Source organism: Pyxicephalus adspersus, chromosome 2 (genome assembly GCF_032062135.1).
Source record: "Pyxicephalus adspersus chromosome 2, UCB_Pads_2.0, whole genome shotgun sequence".
NCBI lineage: Eukaryota > Metazoa > Chordata > Amphibia > Anura > Pyxicephalidae > Pyxicephalus > Pyxicephalus adspersus.
In genome coordinates this window covers 9,789,584-9,798,304 of record NC_092859.1, presented here as the reverse complement: position 1 = coordinate 9,798,304, position 8,721 = coordinate 9,789,584, and the positions used below count along the sequence as shown (strand labels likewise).

The 8,721-nt window shown below is 36.9% G+C and overlaps 1 long non-coding RNA gene across 1 annotated transcript; it reads right to left on the bottom strand.

Moving 5' to 3' along the window:
• Positions 1-5,344: 5,344 nt before the first annotated feature.
• On the bottom strand, positions 5,345-8,248 carry LOC140324923 (uncharacterized). Its single transcript, XR_011919591.1, has 3 exons — positions 8,127-8,248; positions 7,359-7,474; positions 5,345-6,187 (listed from the first exon to the last, which is right to left on the bottom strand). It is a non-coding gene; the product is annotated as an uncharacterized lncRNA (long non-coding RNA).
• Positions 8,249-8,721: the final 473 nt, after the last annotated feature.

The window sequence follows — 8,721 nt, the reverse complement described above, 5'->3', positions numbered from 1 at the left end:
TCTTGTAAATATTTACTGTTTCTAGCACCTAATATTGCTCTGCACATAAGCGACTACCCCTGGCGAAACGCATCAGGTATTTCGGTTGCATCCTTGCGAGTTGATTTTCTTCCACTGTATTGTACCTACAGGGTCTTATGAATAAACCATATATTGCCTGTAACGTTTAGTTGTACACTGTCTAGCACCAATTTTGGTTGGCCTATCTTACAATACGATATGACGATATTTATAATCCTTTGTGTTGTTAACAATTGTATTGTGTTTTGAGAAATTATCAACAATACAACCCCACCCTTGCCATAAAACCTCTCTGTCTCATTTTTTCAAATTGATTTAATTCAGGGGTTGGCACCCACCCCTCTAAGGGTAATTGTTCATTTAGTCTGTCACCAACAAGGGACCTTAACCACAACATCTTTATCTCTTGACAGGAAAGAGAATATGATGTTTAAATGTGATACGTCAACCAGGACCAATGATGTTGGTGCTATGTCCTATAGTGTTAACCCCTCCAGTAACGATTTAGCAGTAAAAGGCAGTAACATTTGGTACCCAGACCCAATTCCTGGCCTGAACAACGTTCTCACAATGGTGAGTCTTCAGAGACAGAGCAAGTTACTGGAAATGCAAATGGTTATGGATCTGCAACCAAATGCCCTGAAGCAGAGGCTAGTTTTTGTTTTACCAGTGGCCAATCCTCCTGTAGTTGGTAAAATGATGTGAAAGTTATAGATCTCTTGTGTGCCTCAAAAGAGGAGAGAGGAAACCACTATTATTATTTATTTATCAAGTACATAAAATAATTCTTATACAGCTTGACAATCGAAAATCTGGCTATTGATAATCCGGTCCATTCAGTTTCCCGGCATGAATTTCAGATTGCATTTTCAATACAGGGACTGCAGTGCACTGTTTGGCCACTAATGTTTTCATGGTGCTGTTCTGCAGAAACAGCTGTTAGGTCTTGCTTGCTACACTAAATGCACGTTGAGACGTCCCTGCTGCCTGCTGTCTGAAACTGTGCCAGATGCCTGCAAGTGCTGCAAGAGGAAGGCTGGTCTGAGTGTGGAGGTAAGTATAACTTTTACATATTTTAAAAATCTGGAATTTTTAAAAGAATCCGGCACTCCTCAGGTCCGGAGGTTGCTGCATTTTTGGATGTCAACCTTTACTGTCTGATGCAATCTCTAGATATTTATAGGGAGAAGCTACTAGGCCCAATGACATTGAAGTGCTTATGGATTCCTTATAGAACAATAAATGGCTGTACTTACTAATACATGCAACTTTAGAGGCAATGCCACCATGGCAAAATAAATAAACCCCACCTAGACTTCCCCTATTGTGTTGCCCCCTTGCTGCCAGAAACAGTGCAGAGTTTGTGCATTTTCCTCCCAGAATATAACAACAATTATCCTCACAATTTGAGTTTAGTTCTAGTTTAAGATTTACCTGGAGATTGAAATAATGCTGCTGTGTCACGTTGTGGGGGGAAAAATAATGTAAAACAAAAAAAAAAAAGTTAACTCTAGAAGCATTCAACTAGCCAGTACACCCTGATTCTAACTATTAAAATCTAAATATCAAAATATCCATAATATCATTGTCAACACATTCTTGTATAAACATAAACATAAGTGACTTGTATGGCACCTGTTTTGTATATGTATAACCATTTGTATTGTCACAGATACCCGTATTACAATATATCATTATTTATATGTTTTGTAAGTGTATTATAATGGATCAACATAATGTATCAGTACTTATATATTCTGCACATGTGTTATCATTTATAAGATTATTTATACCTGTACGATATAATGTATCATTACTGATATGATTTTGTATCACTTGAATGACCATAAGTATTATTACTTTTGTTATGGCAATTGTATTCTTATTGACCTATAATACCAATTGCATTAAATTACTTGTGATTACAATTTGGACCGTTCATTATTTTTCTAGGTAATCTTCTAAGATATAAAGGGACTGCAAAGTACTTTTTATATTACTATTAATTACCCTAAAAAACCTAGCAATCCCAAATATTTTATTCACAATAAATAATTTCCCTATTTTTCTCTCCTTTTCACTCCCAGCCTTACGGGGGACAGGAGCACCTTTTATTTAAGGTGTAAAAGGAAGATGGATCCCTTATTCGGGGCACCGGCTTATCCCCTCTCCCCCCTGTTTGGGCATGCACTTTGATGGATGCTCAAGACTTGCCAATCTGGAGCCCGGAGTACACTTTCCTACAACTACCTGATTAGACAAATCATTTGTTAATGAAACAGAAAACGTCACAATACTGACAATTTTATCCCTATAGGATTTACCTATTTCTTTATAGGATATATTTCATTAAGTACCAACTAACATATCATAGCATTAGAAATGAAAACGCAAGATGTATGCTCCCTTGTGGATATTATATATATTACAGATAATACTGTTCAAGTATATACATTACAAATAGCATAATCCTAATATATATCTAACCTTGAACACAATTTGTTTATAGATATAAATTGAACTCTGCAACTTCTCTAGCAAAAAGCACATAAGCATCACTGTTAAGACATAGTGAGTATACTTTTTAACCTAATCAATTTTATGGTCTTTTTTATATAATTTAAAAAAATCTTCTCTTGATGAAAGTGCCCCTTTCTCTTCCTGAACACACATCCAGATAAGCCCTTATACCAAGTATTGTGCAAACCCCCCAAAAAATCGTCAGACACATTAAGTATTAACAAGCGACACTGTTACGCTAGCAAACCCACATATACAACGATTTTTTTATATCAATTCTAGTCATTATCCTATACTTACCTATAAATACTTATATATATATATATATATATATATATATAATATATTAATAATGCACTAAGTAAGTGAGCATAGATTATAGTATCAATCACAGAATTTGTGGATGTTATCTTCAAACAGATCGCTTACAAAATTTATTATTACAATCTCTAAGGTCTCCCAATCCCCTGAGGAAGCCCATTTGGGCAAAATGCGTTGGGCTGAGACTATACCTTTGCATTGAATAATTGACCAGGATTGTAAGGTCTGTTGGTATTGGTCTTAAAGAATATGTAAGAAGTCCAATATTTATAACTTATGTACAAATTTGACCATCCCCTGTGGGGAAACAAGTGTCATTTTGTATTGAATGTGTGTTTTGTATATTATGTTTCTTGCTTTTATTGTTTAGAATAAAGGATTTTATATCTTGTTTTAACAAAACAAGTTTGCCATAAAAGCTGCTTTTTTTCCCCTCTACCTAGTTTACCTAACTGGCTTGGCAACTACTACAGTGGATATTCAGGCACTCTCCTCTGGGATACATTCTTTTTCTTCCTACTAAAATCCAAAATAAATTACTCATTGGGGTCTAATTTATAAAACAGCACATCTGACGTTCACCAAACCTCTGGTTGAGAATCTTCCAAGTTGATATGTTCTAAACAGCTGTCAGTGATTCTCCACTAGCAAATGTTTGATAAATATGAGATTCACTGATTTATAAATAAACCACATAGTAAACTGATGGAGATTGATTATTTTCCTATAGATATGCAAGACATACAGTTAGGTCCATAAATATTTGGACAGAGACAACTTTTTTTCTAATTTTGGTTCTGTACATTACCACAATTATTTTTAAATGAAACAACTCAGATGCAGCTGAACTGCAGACTTTCAGCTTTAATTCAGTGGGATGAACAAAAAGATTGCATAAAAATGTGAGGAACTAAAGCCTTTTTTTTACACAATCACTTCATTTCAGGGGCTCAAAAGTATTTGGACAATTGCCTCAAAAGCTATTTCATGAGCTGGTGTGGGCAATTCCTATGTTATGTCATTATCAAATCGGTCGTGGAAGAGTTTTGCTGTGAACAGACAACATGTGGTCAAAGAGCTCTCCATGCAGATGAAACAAGCCATCCTTAAGCTGCAAAATCAGCACTTATGCATAATCCATTTGAAATGGTGAGCCTTGGTGGGGGTTGACTTTGAAATGTCTCTGAGGACAAATCTAGCAGGATGGCTCCAGCTGGGGTTTAAACCAAGGAACCAGAAGGAAAGATAACAGCAGGAAGATCATGCCATACCAATTTTAAGTTATGGGGTTGTATATTGAAGGATCTACTTCAAAGAGTTCTCCAATTATCCTGGCAGGTTTTTAAACATCACTGCTATCTGATGACTGCCAAAGAGCCTGAACTAGCTGGTCAGCTAAACCAGAGGACTTACCCCCCAGTGTGACAGTGTCATCTACTGGAGAATACTGGTATGTGCATGTGAGCAGTGGATTTCTGAAGTGGGGTTGGGGAGGACACCTGAGTGAGGGGTGGATGCATGGGTTTGGCTGAATGTAATATTGGGTCCTAACTATCATAAAAGGAGACAAAAGACCCAAATATCAAAGACACAATGCTAAAGAGGGGTTCCAGGCTTTCCTGAGGCCTAGGGGAATATTTCTAGGTTTAAAAATGTTTACCATAATGATCCGGTTATGAATCCACAACCTACAACTTTGTATGGAATTGTGTGATAATAAAATGACCATTAACAATAAATATGTTTCTGATAACAGCTCAGAGGTCAGTCAAAGGCCACATAACTATCCTTATCTGCTATATCCTGAGTTTTATGACATAAAAATCCCAAAAAATAGTGGGTTTAGAAGGTTGTGCTGCTGGGTATCTGGTGACAGAGATGGGGATATCTGATGAAGGACAATTCATGTTTCTGTGTCCATACTTTTACACACAGGTCCTAAAGTAGGAGTCTAGCCTCCACTCCTAGGAAATCTGACATTAATCATGCATAGTCTAGCACTACATAATAGAAAATGGCTTTCAGAAGATTTCCAGGTTTTGGACAACCCCTAACAATTTGGGGTTATCTCACCACTGGTGTTCCAACAATTGTTTAGTAAGTTTGAAAGGGAGAGGCATCAACTTCCTTTTTACCTATACAGTCTGCAATTTAGCACATAAATTCTTTTTTAAGGCACTTTTGCCAAGACAAACAAGCCATAGGAATTGGCCAGATATGGAAAGGTTGAAGTTCAGCTCAAGGCACATACCAAATACAAACTACCTACTCCAAACTACCTTTCTCTTTGGAAATTGTGCATTCACCCTTTTTACTGCTGATACACATTTATTTCTGCATCATGATGCCATCACAGGACCCTTCTGTTATAGGTAACCTGTCTGGTTGCACAGTTCCATATTGTCTTTCTGGGTCTGACATATTTTCCCAAATAGGGGCTTAATTGTAGAAACATGTTTTAAGGTTGTCCACATAGCTTTAAAGCAGAAGTGTTACTAGCACACTAAAATAAAATATTGTGAGCTTTTGTTTGTCCCATTCAGAATAGCAACAATGTCACTCGTGAAGGATTCCTTCATTAAGAAACAGTAACCTTAATAGTAAACGCCTCCCATGTCAAAGAAATTGTACCATACCAGCAAATAATAATCACATTTGTGTAGGTGTAAATGAAAACTTAAACTTCTTTCATGGGTATTAAGCTCTTACCAAGAATTTATAGTAGAATAGAATAACACGAACAAGTCATACTTGCTGTTTTATAAATATGCCTTCCAGTGTGGTTGTGATAGTCACAAACTTTTAGTGATGAAATGTATCATATGGTTTTACGTAATATATGTGGCATTGAAAGAATCCTTACTATGTAAATAAAGTGGGTGATCTTGTCCTAAATCGATGGCTCAGTATTCCGGATAATAAAGTCGATGGTAGCATTATCTCCAACTTTTAGTTCTCCATCAGCAAAACTGAGATGTAGATAATTGCCACCAAGTGATTGGTAAGCAGTGGCTGTCATAGTAGCAATTGCTTGTTGGGTAGGCAATAATCTTGGATCTGCTGCTGTTCTCTATATTTGGAAAATTAAGTCTGAACTATAAAGAGTCCAAGCAGTCATTCTTGATTAAATACAACATTTACAGATCAATGGATAAAAAAAATTATCATCATTCATACACTTATTTCAAGTGAGTTTTTATCTGCAATGGTATTCATGGTCAGTTGGAGGGTTCCATCTTCCTCTGTTACACCTCTAACTGTTCCTGGTTCTGCCACCACAGGGACACAATGTGCCGGAAGTTCCATCTGGGTTTGTGACAAATACCTAGGAAAGATGACAGGTACACTTAAATACAAATGTCTGAAGTTAGATCTTTTTACATGAACAATCTCAAACTCATGAAGACTATAATGTATTGAGATCAAAACTTTTTTTTTTTAAATGTAATCTTTATTTTAAATATAAATATGTAAGCATTGAAAACATTCCATAGGCTACGTACTCACATACAATAATTGTCATTGCTAAATGAACGATTGACAACCGATCGATGATTATGCATGATTATTTTGAACGATCGTATTGTGCACTATTCTGTACATGCTGTAATGATATGAGCGTTCAAATATAATCCACCAATAATGTACCGACGCTAGATACAATCATTTGAACGATGGAGGTAGTGACATGTACTAGAGAAAGTGTAGTGCAGAACCATCCATGCTGAACTGTACACACAATAGATTGCGAACGGTCATCACCCAATCAGATCTGATCATCGCTAGGATGGTCGTTCGTTTTCAGCGACCAGCGACTTTCCTCATTCGTTGTTAGCCAGTCGTTGTGCATTTCTTTTGTTAAACATTATCGACTGATCGGTCGTCAGTCGTTCATTTCCAATGACAATTATTGTACATTTGTATGTAGCCTTAAGCTGCGTACACACGTCAGATTTTTCTCGTCCGATAATCGGCATCGGCCAGATATCGAGTGAGAATCTGGCGTGTGTACAGTCGGCGTCGTTCATCGTCCGTCGATCCATCCTGGCGGATCCACGAACGATGAACGACGAGCGATCCTAATGCAAGGGAAGGGGGAGAGCACGCAGCAGGGTGCTGCTCCGTCGTTCTCCCCCTCCCCTCTCCATAGAGCAGAACGGTGCTGTATGTACAGCATCATTCATGCATCGTGTAGTCTTTTGTCGTTGGAAAGGATCGTGAAAGATCCTTTCCAACGACAAAAATTGAATGTGTACTCACCTTAAGACTTCAATAGTTTCTCAAAAATAAAGGTACAGCAGGGAAGCACGCTTTGCAACTCCCTCTGTCTGATTAGCTATCTGATAACAATGAAAACAATGAGTGTCCTTCTGCACACATGAAAGGTAAAATGATACTAATCTTGTGAAAAGACTGGAACACCACCTGCTAGCCGGATATAAAACTACATAATAATAATATGCAAAATATAATAAATGTCCAGAGTGATGTCTTACCAATAGATCCATGGGCATCCCAGGTTTGAAATATTTTGAGGCTTTGTTGAAGAGAATTTTATATGGAGAGATCACCATGTGAATGCCATTAAGTTTAGTTTCTACCATATTACTGCCTGCAAATAAAAACACACAACAAGCCCTATTAACAATTCTAAAAAAAAAATAATAATTTGGAGACTTATATGTAAATTCTCCTATTCATTTTTAAAGCCTTACAAAACTAATTGTTTATTCTGGCAGGTTTACTCTCTGTGCTATGTACTGTGACCATAGACTCTGCAAACTTTGACATCTTCAGCAATGCAGGACAAGTAGACTTGCAGTGGAATAAGAGGTTTTGAATGCCCACCCACAACCATAAGGTTTTAGAGGGAAATGGGGTGGGGTGTACCAGTTGTGAGGGGAATGACGGATGAAGTAAGCAAAAGTCCTTTCTCACTTATCCCCTAGGCAAGATTGAGAATTTAGCCTTTCTGGTGGCACCACCGAGAAAGGTAGGTTCAGCTTGTTTTTGTTAAGTTTAGCGTTAAATCGTCTTATGCCCCTTATTAAACTAAAATACTTACCCATACAACCCACATACTTACCAGACTATGAATTTTCCTACAGCCAGCCATGTAAAAGTGACATTTATTCTAAAATCCACTTTCTGTTTGGAGAGGTCCATTTTAATATATTTTTCAGGGTGATTTTGTCTGAACTTTCTGAGCTACAGAATTGATAAATCTCAAATTTGGGTAAATACCAGTGATTTGAAACTCCCACCTGAGTTACTGAGGACAGTAGCAGATACACTCGTCTGCACCGAAGCATGTCTTTCTCCTGCTCAAAAAACTTCACTGGATCTTGTTGTCTCAAAGATGTTGAGCCAAGGCCATCTATTATCTGAAAATAAACCAGTCAGGGTTAAGTTGTATTGCTTAGCACTAATATTAGAAACAATTCAACAACCCATCAAGTCAGTGATTGACCTACAGTGATCCATATAGAGATAAGGCAAACCTGAGCACACCTCTGTGCACACTTGATGAATCATTTTTTGAGGGGATCTTAGCTGTTAAAAGCAAAGCCATGTATTATAATAAATTAATCTTATTGTTTTAATGTTCTTCATCCTCCTCATTTTTGTTTCTTTTGCACCTTGGGATAGGGACAGAGGAAGTCATTTCAGGGAAATGAGGGGAAAGGTTAAGCTTCCTCTTTTGATCTTTACCTATTTTTATTATTGTTAATATTATTATTATTAATAATACTCTCTTTCGTGGGAGTATTTTATAAAGTCATGGTTAAACATTGCCATGGCCTCTTTTACCAATTATGTTTCTAAGAAGTATATATTTTAGTAACTGAAATAAAAGGT